We start from the raw sequence: 14,945 nt of genomic DNA, 5'->3' as shown, positions 1-14,945 counted from the left end.
GTGCAAAAGCTGGTTTGAAAACTCAACATTAAAAAAACAAAGATCATGGCATCTGGCCCCATCACTTCCTGGCATATGGAAGGGGAAGAAATGGAAGCAGTGACAGATTTTATTTTCTTCGGCTTCAAGATCACCGCAGACGGTGACTGTAGCCATGAAATTAAAAGACGCTTGCTCCTGGGGAGGAAAGCTATGGCAAACCTAGACAGCATAGTAAGAAGCAGGGATATCACCTTGCCGACAAAGGTTCGTGTAATCAAAGCTATGGTTTTCCCAGTAGCAACGTATGGGTGTGAGAGCTGGACTATAAGGAAGGCTGAGCGCCGAAGAATCGATGCTTTCGAACTGTGGTGCTGGAGAAGACTCTTACGAGTCCCCTGGACTGCAAGGAGGTCAAATCAGTCAATCCTAAAGGAAATCAACCCTGACTGCTCCTTGGAAGGACAGATACTGAAGCTGAAGCTCAAATATTTTGCCACCTAATGCGAAGAGAAAACTCTCTGGAAAAGACCCTGATGCTGGGAAAGATTGAAGGCAAAAGGAGAAAGGGACGGCAGAGGATGAGATGGCTAGATAGCATCACTGATGCAATGAATATGAGCACACTCCGGGAGACAGCGCAGGACACAAAGGCCTGGCGTGCTATGGTCCATGGGGTCACGAAGAGTCGGACACGACTGAATGACTGAACAACAACAACAACAACATGGTGCCCACAGTCACCAATATAAGACACCTTTCTTGGGACCCTCCAAGGTGCATTACCTCTCCCACATTTTTTAAAATTAACTCATTTTGTTACTGGCAACTGGGATTGCTGTGAAAGTGAAATAGGTTTCTGCTGGTGCTGAAAACTGTGAGTTCAGAGGAGTTGTTTGTTGTGCTGGGGCTCAGATGCAACCTCTACCTTTCACCTAAGCTTTTGGGAAGGTTACCTTGCCTTTTCCATGTCTCTCATGGCAACCATTTTGTGGTAGTGCCCATGTCAGTTTCTTAAACTGCCAAATATGCCCATGGCCCAAAAGGGTTGCCTACTCATGGTTTAGTTTATTAGATTTATGTATAACTTCACGCAACTAAAGGGAGTCCCAAAGCAATTTTTGATTTTTTTTAAAACCTTCCAAATGCAACATAATTATAAACACTGTATAATTATCTCCTGTGTAAGGGATGCACGTCAAAGGATGCTGTCCTCTTTGTAAGTGCTGAACTTGTCTTAAATAGTAACCATATAAGACCATTTAGGAAATACAGTTAATTCCAATGTTAGCGCAACTTCATTTTCTCTTATTCTATTCTCTTGAAACTTTTAATAAATATCTGGGGTTGGATCTAGACTTAGTAATACCTAGACAGAGTTATTAAAATCAATGGGGCTTAAATTAGTCATAAATAACCAGTTTCATTGATTTCAGTGGGTCTGCTCTAAGGATGACTAGATCTGCTGGATCCATCCCCTCAGTTTAGAAACCTGGAGTTGATTAAGGGCACAATCCTATGCATGTTTAGGCAAAGAAAAGACCTACAACTCCCAGCATTCCCCAGCCATTCTTGCTGGCTGGGTAATGCTGGGAGTTGTAGGCCTTTCCTCTGTCTAAACATGCATAGGATTGCACCCTAATGAGCTTGTACTTGGACAGTCTCACCCCACAACTGACTGCTCTACCTGAATTCTACATAGGTGCTATTTTGTTTTCTTGCTTGCTTGCTTACATTTCTATACTGCCCAATAGCAGAGGGTCTCTGGGCAGTTCACACTAACTAATTCAAACCATAAAATACAACATGATCAAAAATAATATAAACCTTTTAAAAGTACCAGGTAAAACCAAAGTAAAACCCAGCAGCACTTACAGCCCAGGGAAAGTCTGGGTGAAAAGGTGTGTTTTCAGGAGACATTTAAAAGATGTAACATTTTCTGCCTCTCAAACTGTACTAGAAGAAGAGAGTACTCAGGTTTGCCTCTGCTCCCTAAATACTACACAGATCTAGATTTCCCTATGTCCAGATTTCAGATATTTATCATGGTGATGCCAGTTCCTCATGGTGTAAATAATACACAGAGTACTTCCCAGTGGGAGTGTGTGACCATTCATTACTCCACCAAATGATGAACACAGGAAGTTCTGGCACAAAATCTGAGATCTGCTGCTACTAGATAATAGGAACTATATTTTAAAGAAGATAGACGTTTCCAGCTCTCCTGGCTACTGTGAGATCCTTCATAGCTATATCTGTTTCTGCTAAGAATTTCAGGCCTTAGGTGCATGCTGGCCTGCCAATATGTGAAATTTCCTGTTTAGGATGTGTCAATATGTATACATTTTAATGTGAATGTGTGTAATGTGTATGTGTGCTAGTTTTGCATATTCTCCATTGAACTTACATTAACCACAGCATATACACAAATTAAGCTGCCTGCCTTTTACAAATGTTTTGATTCAGGAACAAATCCCTCATTCAAATGGTGGTGCTTATAGCAAAATACATGCTTAGACTACATAACAAAGGGTAATGAACATGTAATCTTTTAAAGCAAGCATTTAGAACAGCTAGTGTGATTCATGTATATAAAATAAGCTTGGAATTAGCATGGGTAGGATAATAGATTTTAATTTTTCTCCTCAGGGTTTAGTATTTACTATATTTAAAAATTAAATTAAGAGTGAGTCCAAGAAAGTATTCTTAATATTTTGAACTAGAAAGTCAATGAAGAAAAGTTTCCCTTGCTAATACTTGGGATTAACCTCTGAACAATTACACTGAGATGAAAATATGGTAGGCAAAACATTACTCTTCAGAAGTGCTAATTAACCACTTGTGTAATCTAGCTCTCAGCCCCCTTTGATATAGACCCAGAGATTGTCTGTCGGGAGGTCTCATGGCCCTTGCAACTGCCACAGCTAAAATCAGAATTAAATATAGTAAATAATCAACACTACAGATAAAAATGAATGTTTTATCATATTACATTTTCTAAAGATGCATGCCAGAACTACAGTCTGTGAAGGAACTCTCTATTCTATTGTTCTTTCAGGTGAAAGAAGGAGGAGGAGTTAAAAGGTTCTGAACCTGAATATCTCATACCTGTCTAAATCAGCCAACAAACAATGTGGTACACTTTCCTAGAGGTCCTCAGAGGAGCAGGTAGAGGGTGCAACAATAATCTCACAAAGTGAGGCTCCCAATCCACAATGCTGCTTCTATTAGAGGAACATCTTGACAGGAGTCTTCAAATCCTGCTTGGATAAGCACTCAGTTGAACTTTGGACATAGTTGGCTTAAGAACATAAGAAGAGCCATGCTGGATCAGTCCAACGGCCCATCTAGTCCAACGTTCTGTTCACACAGCGGCCAACCAGCTGTCAACCCCAAAAGCAGGGCATGAGTGCAACAGCATCCTCCCACCCATGTTCCCCAGCAACTGGTGTACATAGGCTCACTGCCTCTGGTACTGGAGACAGCACATAGCCATCAGGACTAGTAGCCATTGATAGCCTTCTCCTCCAGGAATTTGTCCAACCCCCTTTTAAAGCCATCCAGATTGGTGGCCATCATGACATCCTGTGGTAGTGAATGCTATAGTTTAACTATGTGCTGTGTGAAGAAGCACTTCCTTTTATCTGTCCTGAATCTCCCTCCAATCACCTTCATAGGATGACCCCGGGTTCTAGTATTTTGAGAGAGGGAGAAAAATGTCTCCCTATCCACATTCTCCACACTATGCATAATTTTGTACACCTCTATCATGTCTCCCTTTATCCTCCTTTTTTCCAAGCTAAACAATCCCAGCTGTTGTAGCCTTCTCTCATAGGGGGGATGCTCCAACCCCTTGATCAATTCAGTTGCCCTTTACTGCACTTGTTTTTCCAGCTCCACAGTATCTTTTTTTAGGTGTGGTGACCAGCACTGGACACAGTATTCCAAGTGTGGCCGCACTATAGATTTGTATAAGGGCAGTATAATTTTGGCAGTTTTATTCTCAATAACTTTTCTAATTATGTCTAACATGGAGTTTGCAGCAGCCACACACTGGGCTGACATCTTCATTGAGCTGCCCACCACAACCCCGAGATCTCTTTCCTGGTTGGTCACTGTTAGCTCAGATCCCATCATCAGGCTATACTTGAACTTGGGATTTTTTGCCCCAACATGCATCACTTTACACTTGCTTACATTGAACCACATTTGCCATTCGGATGCCCATTCTCTTAGTTCGGAGAGATCCTTTTGGATCTCTTCACAATCCCTTTTTGTTTTAACCACCCTAAATAATTTGGTGTCATCTGCAAACTTGGCCACTTCACTGCTCACTCCTAATTCCAGATCATTTATGAACAGGCTGTAAAGCATTGGTCTTAATACAGACCCCTGTGGGACATCACTGTTTACTTCTCTCCATTGGGAGAATTTACCATTTATTCCTACTTTCTGTTCTTTAACCAGTTACTGATCCTTAAGAGGACCTGTCCTCTGATTCCATGACTGCTAAGTTTGCTCAGGAGTCTTTGGTGAGGGACTTTGTCAAAAGCCTTTTGGAAGTCCAAGTAAACAGTGTCTACCGGATCACCCCTGTCTCCATGTTTACTGACACTCTAAAAGGTTAGTGTTGATTCTTTTTCAGCAGGGCTTGTCTTTCTAAATGCTTACTAATTTTATCTTTAATAATGCCTTCAACCAATTTACCCTGGAACAGACATTAAGCTAATGGGCCTGTAATTTCCCAGATCTGCCCTGGATCCCTTTTTTTAAAATTGGTGTTACATTGGCCATCTTCCAGTCTTCTGGCATAGAGGCTGATATTAGGGACATGTTGCATATTTTGGTTAGAAGAGCAGCAAATTCCTATTTGATTTCTTTGCTAACTCTAGGATGGATACCATCTGGGCCCAGTGATTTATTTGCTTTCAATTTATCAATAAGGTTGAGAACTTCATCTTTTGTCACCACTATTTGCCTCAGTTACTCAGATTCCCTTCCTGAAAACATCAGTTCACGCACAGGTATCTGTCCCATATATTCTGCAGTGAAGACATCTGAAAAGAATTAATTCAGCTTCTCTACAATCTCCTTATCCTCCTTCAGTACTCCTTTGCCCCCTCCTTAAATAGGAAAATAGCTGAGCTTATTTCCAAGGCAATCAAAATTCAGAGGGAAGGGAGGAGCAGTGCTTTTTCAGTGGCAGAAGCAAGTAGGGAGAAGTAGGACTGGGAGATAATGGCCATATCCCTTTCAAGGGCTACGGTGTGATACCCCCACTGCACAAGTCCTCCTTGGAGGAAGACCCAGAGCCTCCAGCAGCTACTGGGGCTAAGGACCTGCCAGAGCTCCCAGTAATGCCCACCCAGGACCTACCCCTGCAGAAGGAGGGTGGACCCACTTCAGAGTCAAAAGAGGAGAGACCCCCCCAAGAGCAATGTAGAGTGAAGAGGCAGGCCAAGCTCTTTGAGCCCAGGAGAAGTGCCAGACTGCAGCAGAGGACTCCTTGGGGTTAAGGGGGCTCATCAAGAGGAGACTTTTTCCAGATGCTACTAACAAGCTGCAGCTGGATGCTGGGTGGGGCTCTGACAGCCTCTGCTTAAGAACAGCAGTTGTGAGCTGGAAGAGTTATTTAACACAATGTTATCTTACTGTTCTGGTTTCAGTCCTCCTTGCCCTTGGATCCCTAGCTCTCCATTAGACTGAACTCCTTGTGACTATCTCTGGGCCGCCTTTTGACTACACTTTCCAGCTGAACCTTGTCAGCTGTGGTGTGTTATCTCACTTCCTCTTTGACTGCATCCCTCACAAGTACCTTTGGACTGCCTATTGCTCTCTAATCTGTGTGACACTCCCAAGGATCTTTTAGTTATTGGCCTTCGTCTGCTAGTCCAGCCTGAGCCTTGGGAAAGCAGGACCCTTGCAGCTTGGTGTTGCTGCTTAGTGGTATGCCAGGTGCTATTGGGGAGTGAAATGTCCCTCTCTTCTTCTTGCTTCCCATGGCTTTCTTCCACCACTAACAAAGTACTAGCCTGGTAAGTGGTATAGGAGTTGTGCAGGACTCAATGAGAGAATAGGTTGGGGTCTGGATGGGTAGAAAGAGAACACTTCTTTATCTGGGGTTAAAGTCAAAGCTGGAGAAAAATCCAAGAGTTGTAATGCTCGCCTCTTGGGCAAATGTATCTTGGCAGCATCACTGCTCCTGTTGATTCAGGGAGATAATCCTGTTTCTGACAGCTTCTTGAAATGGACTTTCTGGGATCTGGGATCTGCTCCTTCCTACCACATCATACTATCTCATCTTGCTGGAAAAGTAGCATGGAATACTCCCTATGAACAGAGACTCAAAAACAGTTCATTGTGTAGTTCTGTAAGCATCAACCTTACAGACTTTTACATTTCTCTGGCGTACGCATGTATGTATCAGGGAGATTCCAAAGTGTATTTCTGAGAGGAGTTATATGTACTTTGGATTTGGAAAGCTATAATGCTTGCTTTTATGAAATTTCTGCACTGATTTACATTGTAGTTATAAGCAGATCAAAAAGACAATTCAGTTGTACTGTTGTGTTTTAGTTGTGTTTTTAATATATTTCTTCTATGATTATTTTAACTACATTTTTATTTTAAATATTGCCTCTTATTGTTAGCTGCCCTGAGTGCCATTTCATAGTAGAAAGTCTGGATATTAAATAAATAAATACTCCAGTGAATAGCAAGGTGTAGATGATTAGGCACTTACATAGAGAAAATGTCCCATTAAACTCAATGGGGCTTACTTCTGAGCAGATGTGTTTAGGATGGCATTATACAATTTTCTGGCAATTTTTCTGTTTTTAAAAAATACCACATTTTATTTCTGGATCAAGACACTTTCAAGAATTTATAGTTTAGAGTCAAACCCATACAATGCTGTAACACCAATAATTTAAATGTTACTTTGTGTACTGAAAGCAAGGAAAAGTTATTGTATCTATAATCCTCATGGCCTCCATAAATGTTGTTTTTACTTCCTAAATGGCGAACCATACTTTCTATATGGTTTTACATTCTCTAGATGAGAATGACCAGGCTGATGAGGCGGAGTCACCATTTTAGCAAGTCTGCCATCAACAGATTCCATAGTAAGAGGAGCTGCTAATGTCTGAGCTAGACTTGGAGAAAGTTTCATTTTTTCACCATCCTCTAATTAAGGGGTGGGGAGCCTTTTTCAGCTGGGAGCCAAATTCCAATTTGGGAAGGGTTTTGGAGGCACTTTCAAGCAAGGGGGGGGGCTAAGGGCAGGGTCAAGGACAAAGAGACCAAAGAGGGCAGGATCAGATGTAATTCTTACCAGTTTGCGCATTTTCCCACCAAGCATTAAAAACATGTCTCAATTCTATGCATGTGTGTACTCAGGCGTAAGCCCCAGTGCAATAGCTTTCATGCCTGCAAACCATGGCTCAGTTCTATGGACGGTATTTAAGGGCAGAGTTTAAATACCTTTAAATACCATTTTATCTACAATCACTAATAGGAGATAGCAGCAGAAGAACTTAAAGGCCATATGGGGAACCCCTGCGATCTAGGCTGCAGGCTCCCCATTCCTGCCCTAATTATTTTCACTCAGGTCAGCAGCTGCTAGGCCTAAAGCAAATAGTAGGTCCTAAAACTGGAGTGACAAGCTGGGATTCAGTCTATGTACTGTCATGTTGCACAGGCTGACCCATTTAAGGGTTGCTTCTCAAAATAGCAACAGAATTTCCTTTTCCTTGCTATCCAGTGTAGTGCCCCACCTTGTTCAGTCTTTACTTGAACTATTTGTCATGTCTCCTTGCTTTGACATGTTTTGTTCCTTAGACTGTGCCACCCTAAACCTTGGCTGACTCAGCAAGAGCTGAGTCTCCCAACAGTAGTCCATCACACAATAGCTGCAATCTTGCCCAAACTCTCTTGAGTGTAAGACCCATTGAACTCAGTGGGATATCTTTCTGAGTAATCATTCATGGGAATGGGCTGCATTTCAGGAGCTAATAAATAGCCAGGTTGCTTGTGGGTGGATACCAAGCTAAAGGTAAAAATGTTTTGATAGGTAATTTGATTTGGAAAACACTGGAATATAGCTGTTTTAGCTGTGCATTGATTTATTCTTGTGATGCGTGAAAAGGAGCAAAAAAGTAGGTAGTTCACATTCCACAATCCACTGCAACTGAGGTGTTTGCAATCAGTTTCTTGATTGTCCCTTTGGGGAAGAATGGTATCTGTATGTTCTCCTAGCATATTGTAAGTCAAACCTATTAGGATTTAGTGGATATTAAAAACAGCAATGTGTCGGAGCTAGATATACACCAGAAGGATAAGAATATCCTTGTTTTGCCGTTGGAAGTGAAATTATATCCCAACAATATATTATACTGAAGGAGCAGCATAAGGTGTCTAAAACTCTTTGCTGGAAGAAAATCATTTATTTCTCCCTAAACGTTTTTTCTCCTTCATTTGTAAAAGATGCTTCAACCATCATATTGTGTTCTCTCCTGTTTGGTCACTGTCTCTGGCATGCTTCAGTCATTCCGTACTGAGCTTAGGGACTCAGTCCACCACATTTGGAGTTAATTTTATATATTTGTTGTATTCTCAGAAAGTACTATTTTAAATAATTGCGTATTCAAAATTAAGGGCAGGGCATGTTTGTGTGTTATAATTCTAGAATATCACAACCAAAAGCTATAATTCTAGAATAGCATGAATTTGTTGAAATACAGGAAAATATATAAGAGCACAGTCCTATGGATGTTTAGACAGAGAAAAGGCCTACAACTCCCAGCATTCCCCAGCCAGCATGGCTGGCTGGAGAATGCTGGGAGTTGTAGGCCTTTTCTCTGTCTAAACATCCATAGGGTTGTGCCCTTAATCTCTCAAAATTATAAGAAGTAGGTAATAACTCAGAAATAAGAACTTGGCACAAAAAGGTAGACATGACCATTTATTGAATTTTGTCAGTACTTCCAAAAAGAAATGGCTACTTAGTGGTTAAGATGCTGAACTGCAGACCGGAAGATCGGCAGGACAGCAGTTTGAGACTCGAGTGCTGCGTGACCGAGTGAGCTCCCGTCTTCATTCCCAGCTTCTGCCAACCTAGCAGTTCGAAAGCAAGAAATTGCAAGTAGATAAATAGGTACTGCCTCGGCGGGAAAGGTAACAGCGTTCCGTGCACCTCGGTGTTCAGTCGCGCCGGCCACATGACCACGGAAGCGTCTTTGGACAGCGCTGGCTCTTTGGCTTAGAAATGGAGATGAGCACCACACCCTAGAGTCGGACATGACTGGTTGGGGACACCTTTACCTTTTAGTAATTTATAAAGTACCTAAGAGCTGTTTGACTTTGTTGCTGTTTGTCACATTTTTGTAACGAATAGTGTAATCCCATACATGTCTTCTCAGAAGTAAGTCCCATTGAGTTAAACACTGACCAAAAATGTGCATTTCCCCCATAGGCTAAAGCAGGAAAATGCGGGTTAGGGGGTGATTTCCAATGTAAACGAAAGTGCAGTGAACTGAGAAAGTGCAGTTCTGTTGACAAGCAGATGACGGAATGAAAGACGTCTGACAATCCATGAAACATAGACATAACAGATCTAACAAAATCCATACATCCCTAAGGAGGCTCCCTGGTAGCTTTTTTCTCCCACGGTGCGGGGACTGGTGCCACAATCTGCAGTGGGTAGCTGCAAGCTGGGTTTCATTTTAAATATCCCACAGTGCCCCAATGTAGTACTGCTGTGTTCAGGACATTAAAAGAAATTTAAAATGATAGCCAGCTCACAGTCACCTGTCACAAGGTAAACCTGAAACTGGGGGCATGGGCTGCTGCCTGGCCGTAGAAGGCGTCAGCACCAATGAAGTCTCAGAAACTGAGGGCTTCTCCATGCAAGAGTTTTGTAGTGCGGCGGCTGTCATTCTTCAGGCATGGTATTTTCCGCTGCTTTGCATGATGTTCTCCTCCAGTGTTCATCCTGTGCTTTCTACTGGCTTTTCCTATGTTTTCTCTGAATGGGGAAGGGCGGTATTTTCTGCAGTTCCAGAATGAGACCACGACTGCCTGCCTGTGTGCTTCTGCCATTGTGTTAGATCTGCTCTATGTGGTCCAGGTGTGATGTCAGCAATGATGAAGCAGTGGGAGTCCCCTCTGCTGCCTCCTCCCCCATCAGCCACGTCGGCTGCAGCTGCCTCATGGGATGGGGAAATTGCTCAGCTCTGCAGATGCTGTAAAGAAAAGTTTTAACCCCTTTCCACCCAGCCCCCACATCCACACACATGAGGAAAGTGTAACTGCTTGCTTTCTGTGTGTGCATGTGTGTGGGGGGAGCAGACTTCGGAAGTTGTGGAAGTACTATGGATTCTATACATGCAACCCCTTTCAGCTCCCTCCTGCTTTCAGTGCTTTATAATGAGATGCGCGGGGGGATTGTAGCTAGTACTGGACTCTGCTCTGCATTTGCTGCCCAGAAAAGTTTAACTCCTTTCTACTCAATCCCCATGTACACACAAATGAGGAAAAGGTAACTGAATGCTTGGAGGTGGGGCAGGGCACAGAACAGACTTCCAAAGTACTGTGAATTCTATGTAAAAGTTGCCAAGCTAAGGATCCAAAGAAGTGGAAGTGAAAAGGGGAGACAAGGAAGTTGAAATGGAGAAGTTCATGTTGAGAGGGGGTGGGGCTATCCCACAGAGGGTGGATAGAGGACGTACAATGCTGCTGACAGCCAATAACATCACAGCAGGCCCCACCCACCAGTGTAAATGGCAGACAGCATTATGCATTTAAAGAAAAAACTGCTGTGTAAAGAACCAAGCTTAATCCTGCAAAGAATCCAGAAGCAGAATCCCCGGTAAGTTGTGGGATAAAAAGCCTTGTGTGATGAAGCTCTGAGAGTGCTGAATGCAAATGCTGGCCCTGATGCTCATACACCTGGAGGACCATTTACTACTTTACTACTATGTAGAGTAAATTACTGCTATTTGACATAGTGGTGCTAATACCTGTGTTCCAAAAAATGAATGTTCATTACTGAGAGCCACTTTTCATGAGATATTTTACACTCTGTTACAGTTATCTGGGTATGAAGTACACATGGAACATGTCAGTTGTCAAAGGTGTATCAAAACATTGGACATTGCTGAAATGGACAAATTAATGGACATAATGAATGTCCGTTAGAGACATGGAGCTGCACTACTGACTGGCTTCACAGAAAAATGAACTCATTTTCTTACAGAATATGCAGTATAGTTCTATAAGATGAGAAAGACTTTTGTTGTTGTAAACTTGGATGTTGAAATCAAGCATTCAATTTTACATTTATCTATATCTATATCTATATCTATAAAAGAATTGTGAAGGATACAAACAAGTTTCAGTGGTGGCTTTTCTGTTCTAAATGTACCATGAAGGGGAAATACCATGGCAGTGAATGTGAAGGGGAAAATGCACATATGGAATAAATGTATACGCTCCTGCTTATTTATTTAAAGAATTTATACTCTGCTTTCCCCTCCCTCAAAAGCTTAAAGCAACTTATAAAATATAAAAAGCAAAAAAACCAAAAATCAATCATTAAAACACCTATTCAACAAGCTAATAGCTAAATGCAGAAGCAAAGACAAAAAACAGAAACAACCAAAAACTAATTACCAATAAATTAAATGATTGACTGATGCATGCATACACTTTTGTGTTTGAGTATCCATACTGAAGAACAAAATTTAAGACACAGTCCTCATTGTAGAACTGCTTGTACCAGTTAGAATGACTAGTAAGTTTTAATTATAAGATTTTACATCTTGCCTGAACTACTGCTAATTATAGGATTTCACATTTGTAAACCTTGGGAACATTACTGCAACAAGCCAAGTACTACAGTAACATTAAACCAACCAATCAGTTCTCTGTAACTGGCTCTTATATTTTAAAGACCTACAAAGCCATACTGAGACTGGATATATAGTGATATGTAAAATTCTGGATAAAATGTCACTACACCGGGCTCCATTCAAAGATAGTGATGGTCACTAGGAAAATTCTGTGTGTCCCTTAGAAGCCAGAAATGGGTATGTCCAGTAGAGGCTAGTGGCTCCAGTTTGGGGGGGGGGGTTATGCTTCCATTCTGGGTTTTATTTAAACCATCCAGAACCCTAAAGCTGTTATCCAAGGTGCTGCATGCTATCCCCCAAATGGGTTCAGTACCTTGTATAGCATCTTTAGAGATCTGGCTGGTTCTAACTAAAACCCAGAATGGAATCACCACTCCTCTGAAACTGGAGCCATCAGCCTCCGCTAGGTATGTCAATTCTCAAAAATAGTACTGCAGGTGGTTACCATTCATGCAATAGTAATGGGATCTGTTCAACCAACAAGTAGTTGCAACTGTGTACTTCAGCAATAAGTTGTACAGAAATTGGCTGGAATTTGCAACAGTGTAGGTCTGAACCATCAAAGCGAATGAGACTAAGATGAATGTTTCCCATCCCCTATAGGTTTGATCCATGTTGAGCTGAGTTGTCCATGAGGATCCAAAAAATGGTGGATAAGCTGCTGTTCTACATAGTTGCTGAGTGATATTTTGATCATGATTATTCCTTCAAGGTTAATAAAGATTTTGCTGGTTCTAAGGAAGTAATGAATTAATTTTATTGAATAACACAGCTGATGTAGTTACACTGTCTGATCAATATTAAGTAGCCCCTTGCTGGATGGTAGCCTGAGTCAAGAGTGAAAAAGAATTTTTTTAAATGCAGCAATCATAGTTTTGTAACATGACACTGTTGTTAATGTGTCTAATAGCAATACAACAAACAGATGATACCTACAGCTCAAACCTATCCATGAGTACTTGGGAATATCCTATTGTTTTCAGTGGTGCTTCTTACTCCCAATAAATGTGTTCAGGATGGCATCCTTAATTTGGGGGGGGGGGTTGCCCTACATTAGCGTTGGTTTAAAAATCTATCATAATGCCATCGTATATGATAGTCTACCTAGATAGTCTGACATGACAGTTTTGTAAAGATGTGAGATAGAATTGTTTGTGTAGGGACAGAAAATAACCATGACACACATTCTAATGTATCTCTGAACTTGGGCATTCTTGATTTCACATTTTCTTCTTTTTTTTAAGGCATATTGAAGAAGGAGTGGATTTAAGCCAGCTATTACCTATGCCCTGTGGATTGGAACAGAAAACCAACACATTTCTTAATAGTCACTTTTCCAGGAAGCACTGTTTTTTTATGTCAAGAGTTGGTAATAATGAGATCATGTAGCTCTATTCTGACCATTAAAAGGCAACTCCCACTAGCCCAGATTCATGCTTTGTGAATGCATTTTGTCCAGATTCTGACATCTTTTACTAACAATTTTTTTGTTAATTTGATAGAGTTGAAGTTATTTATTGGAGACATATTCTGTTTTAGACTTTGGAGGTTTTCACTGGTTTTTAACATCTTAAAGTATGTTTGAACACTGGATTTTTAAAAGTAGTTTCCTTTAAAGCACATGTTTTATCTTGTCTCCCACCTCAGTAACCTCTTTCCTGTCAACTTATATCTGGTTTTGACAAATGCAAGAATGTTGTCTCAGGAATCAAGAAAAATGGAAAGTTAGTCAGCTCTTGACATGAACTGACCAACCAAGAGCAGAAATAATTTACTTTTTCCTGACATAACTGTGTCGTATCTGTGAAAGTATTTGACATCTCCTAAAGGCAGGTATATATTAAACCTGTAAATTAAACTTTGAGGAACAAATACTCCTTTAGCCTTTTCTTCAATAACTTTATTCAGTATTTCTCATAATCTGAGCTAGAGAATAACAGTACTTCCAGATATTTTTTTAAGAGTTTATCAAATGTTTTTTTTTTTCTTAAAAAAAAAATATTTTAAAGCTTTGTGGTTGAACTTTTTCCTTAGTAGCTTGATGCTGTCCAGAGATTTTCCTGCCCTTCCCTCCCATACTCCTCCTTTAATTCAAAACTTGATTTTAGTATTTCATTTATTTAAGCATTTGATAAAGGTCCCACAGAGGCTTTCAAATATTAAACAGAAAATGAGTTAACATGATGAACAATTAATAACAAAAGAACAGCAGCATAACCAGGAACAATTCAAGTTAAAAACAAAGTCTCAAAAGGAAAATAAAAGGTGCAGAAAAGACAACAAACTCTGTGTCAGATGAATTTTTCTGGGGAGAAAGTTCCAATGCCAGGGTGCCACAACAGAGAAGGCCTTATGTTTGGACACTACCTGCTTCACCACTGACAGTGATGGGACCTGGAGAATAATACAGATGTTTCAGTTGAACATAAGAAGAGCTATGATGGATCAGACCAAAGGCCTACCTAGTTCAGCATTCTGTTCCTACAGTGGCCAACCAGATATACATAGGAAGCCCAAAAGCAGAATAGGAGTGCAATAGCACCTTCCTGCTCATGTTCCCCAGCAACTGGCATTCAGAGGCATGCTGACTCTGAACCTGGGGGTAATATATCACCATCATGACTAGTAGCCATTGATAGCCATATCCTCCATACATTTGTCTAGTCCCCTTTTAAGACTGTCCATGTTGGTGGACATCACTACATGTTGTGTTAGTAAATGCCATAGTTTAATTATGTACTGTATGAATACTTCCTTTTCTCTGTCCTGAATCTCCACCATTCACCTACATGGGATAACCCCATGTTCTAGTATTATGAAAGAGTCTCCCTATCCACTTTCTCCACACCATGAATAGTTTTATACATCTTTATCATGTCTCCATTACTCATCTTGTTTTTAAGCTAAAAAGCCCCCAAGGTTGTAACCGTTCCTCATGGTGCCATTGCTCCAGTTTCTTAGTCATTTTGGTTGCCCTTTTCTTCGATTCCAGCTCTACAATATCCTTTTTGAGATGTGGTGACTAGAACTGTACATAGTATTCCAAATGTGTTCACA

General features: G+C 41.0%; 2 long non-coding RNA genes across 2 annotated transcripts in view; one reads left to right on the top strand and one right to left on the bottom strand.

The window, feature by feature from the left end:
- Nucleotides 1-5,845: 5,845 nt before the first annotated feature.
- Nucleotides 5,846-14,166, top strand: LOC146347164 (uncharacterized). The gene is made up of 3 exons (XR_014790173.1): nucleotides 5,846-6,014; nucleotides 12,492-12,600; nucleotides 13,133-14,166. It is a non-coding gene; the product is annotated as an uncharacterized LOC146347164 (long non-coding RNA).
- Nucleotides 13,770-14,945, bottom strand: part of LOC146347163 (uncharacterized) — a 44,686-nt gene continuing 43,510 nt past the window's right edge. The window contains exon 5 of the long non-coding RNA XR_014790172.1: nucleotides 13,770-14,282. This is a non-coding gene — a long non-coding RNA (uncharacterized LOC146347163). The remainder of the gene's footprint in view (nucleotides 14,283-14,945) is intronic.

The sequence above is a fragment of the Heloderma suspectum genome, chromosome 4 (assembly GCF_057233095.1).
Source record: "Heloderma suspectum isolate Gila_16-S chromosome 4, 16-S_ref, whole genome shotgun sequence".
Classification (NCBI taxonomy): Eukaryota; Metazoa; Chordata; class Lepidosauria; order Squamata; family Helodermatidae; genus Heloderma; species Heloderma suspectum.
This window is presented reverse-complemented; position numbering and strand designations above follow the sequence as displayed.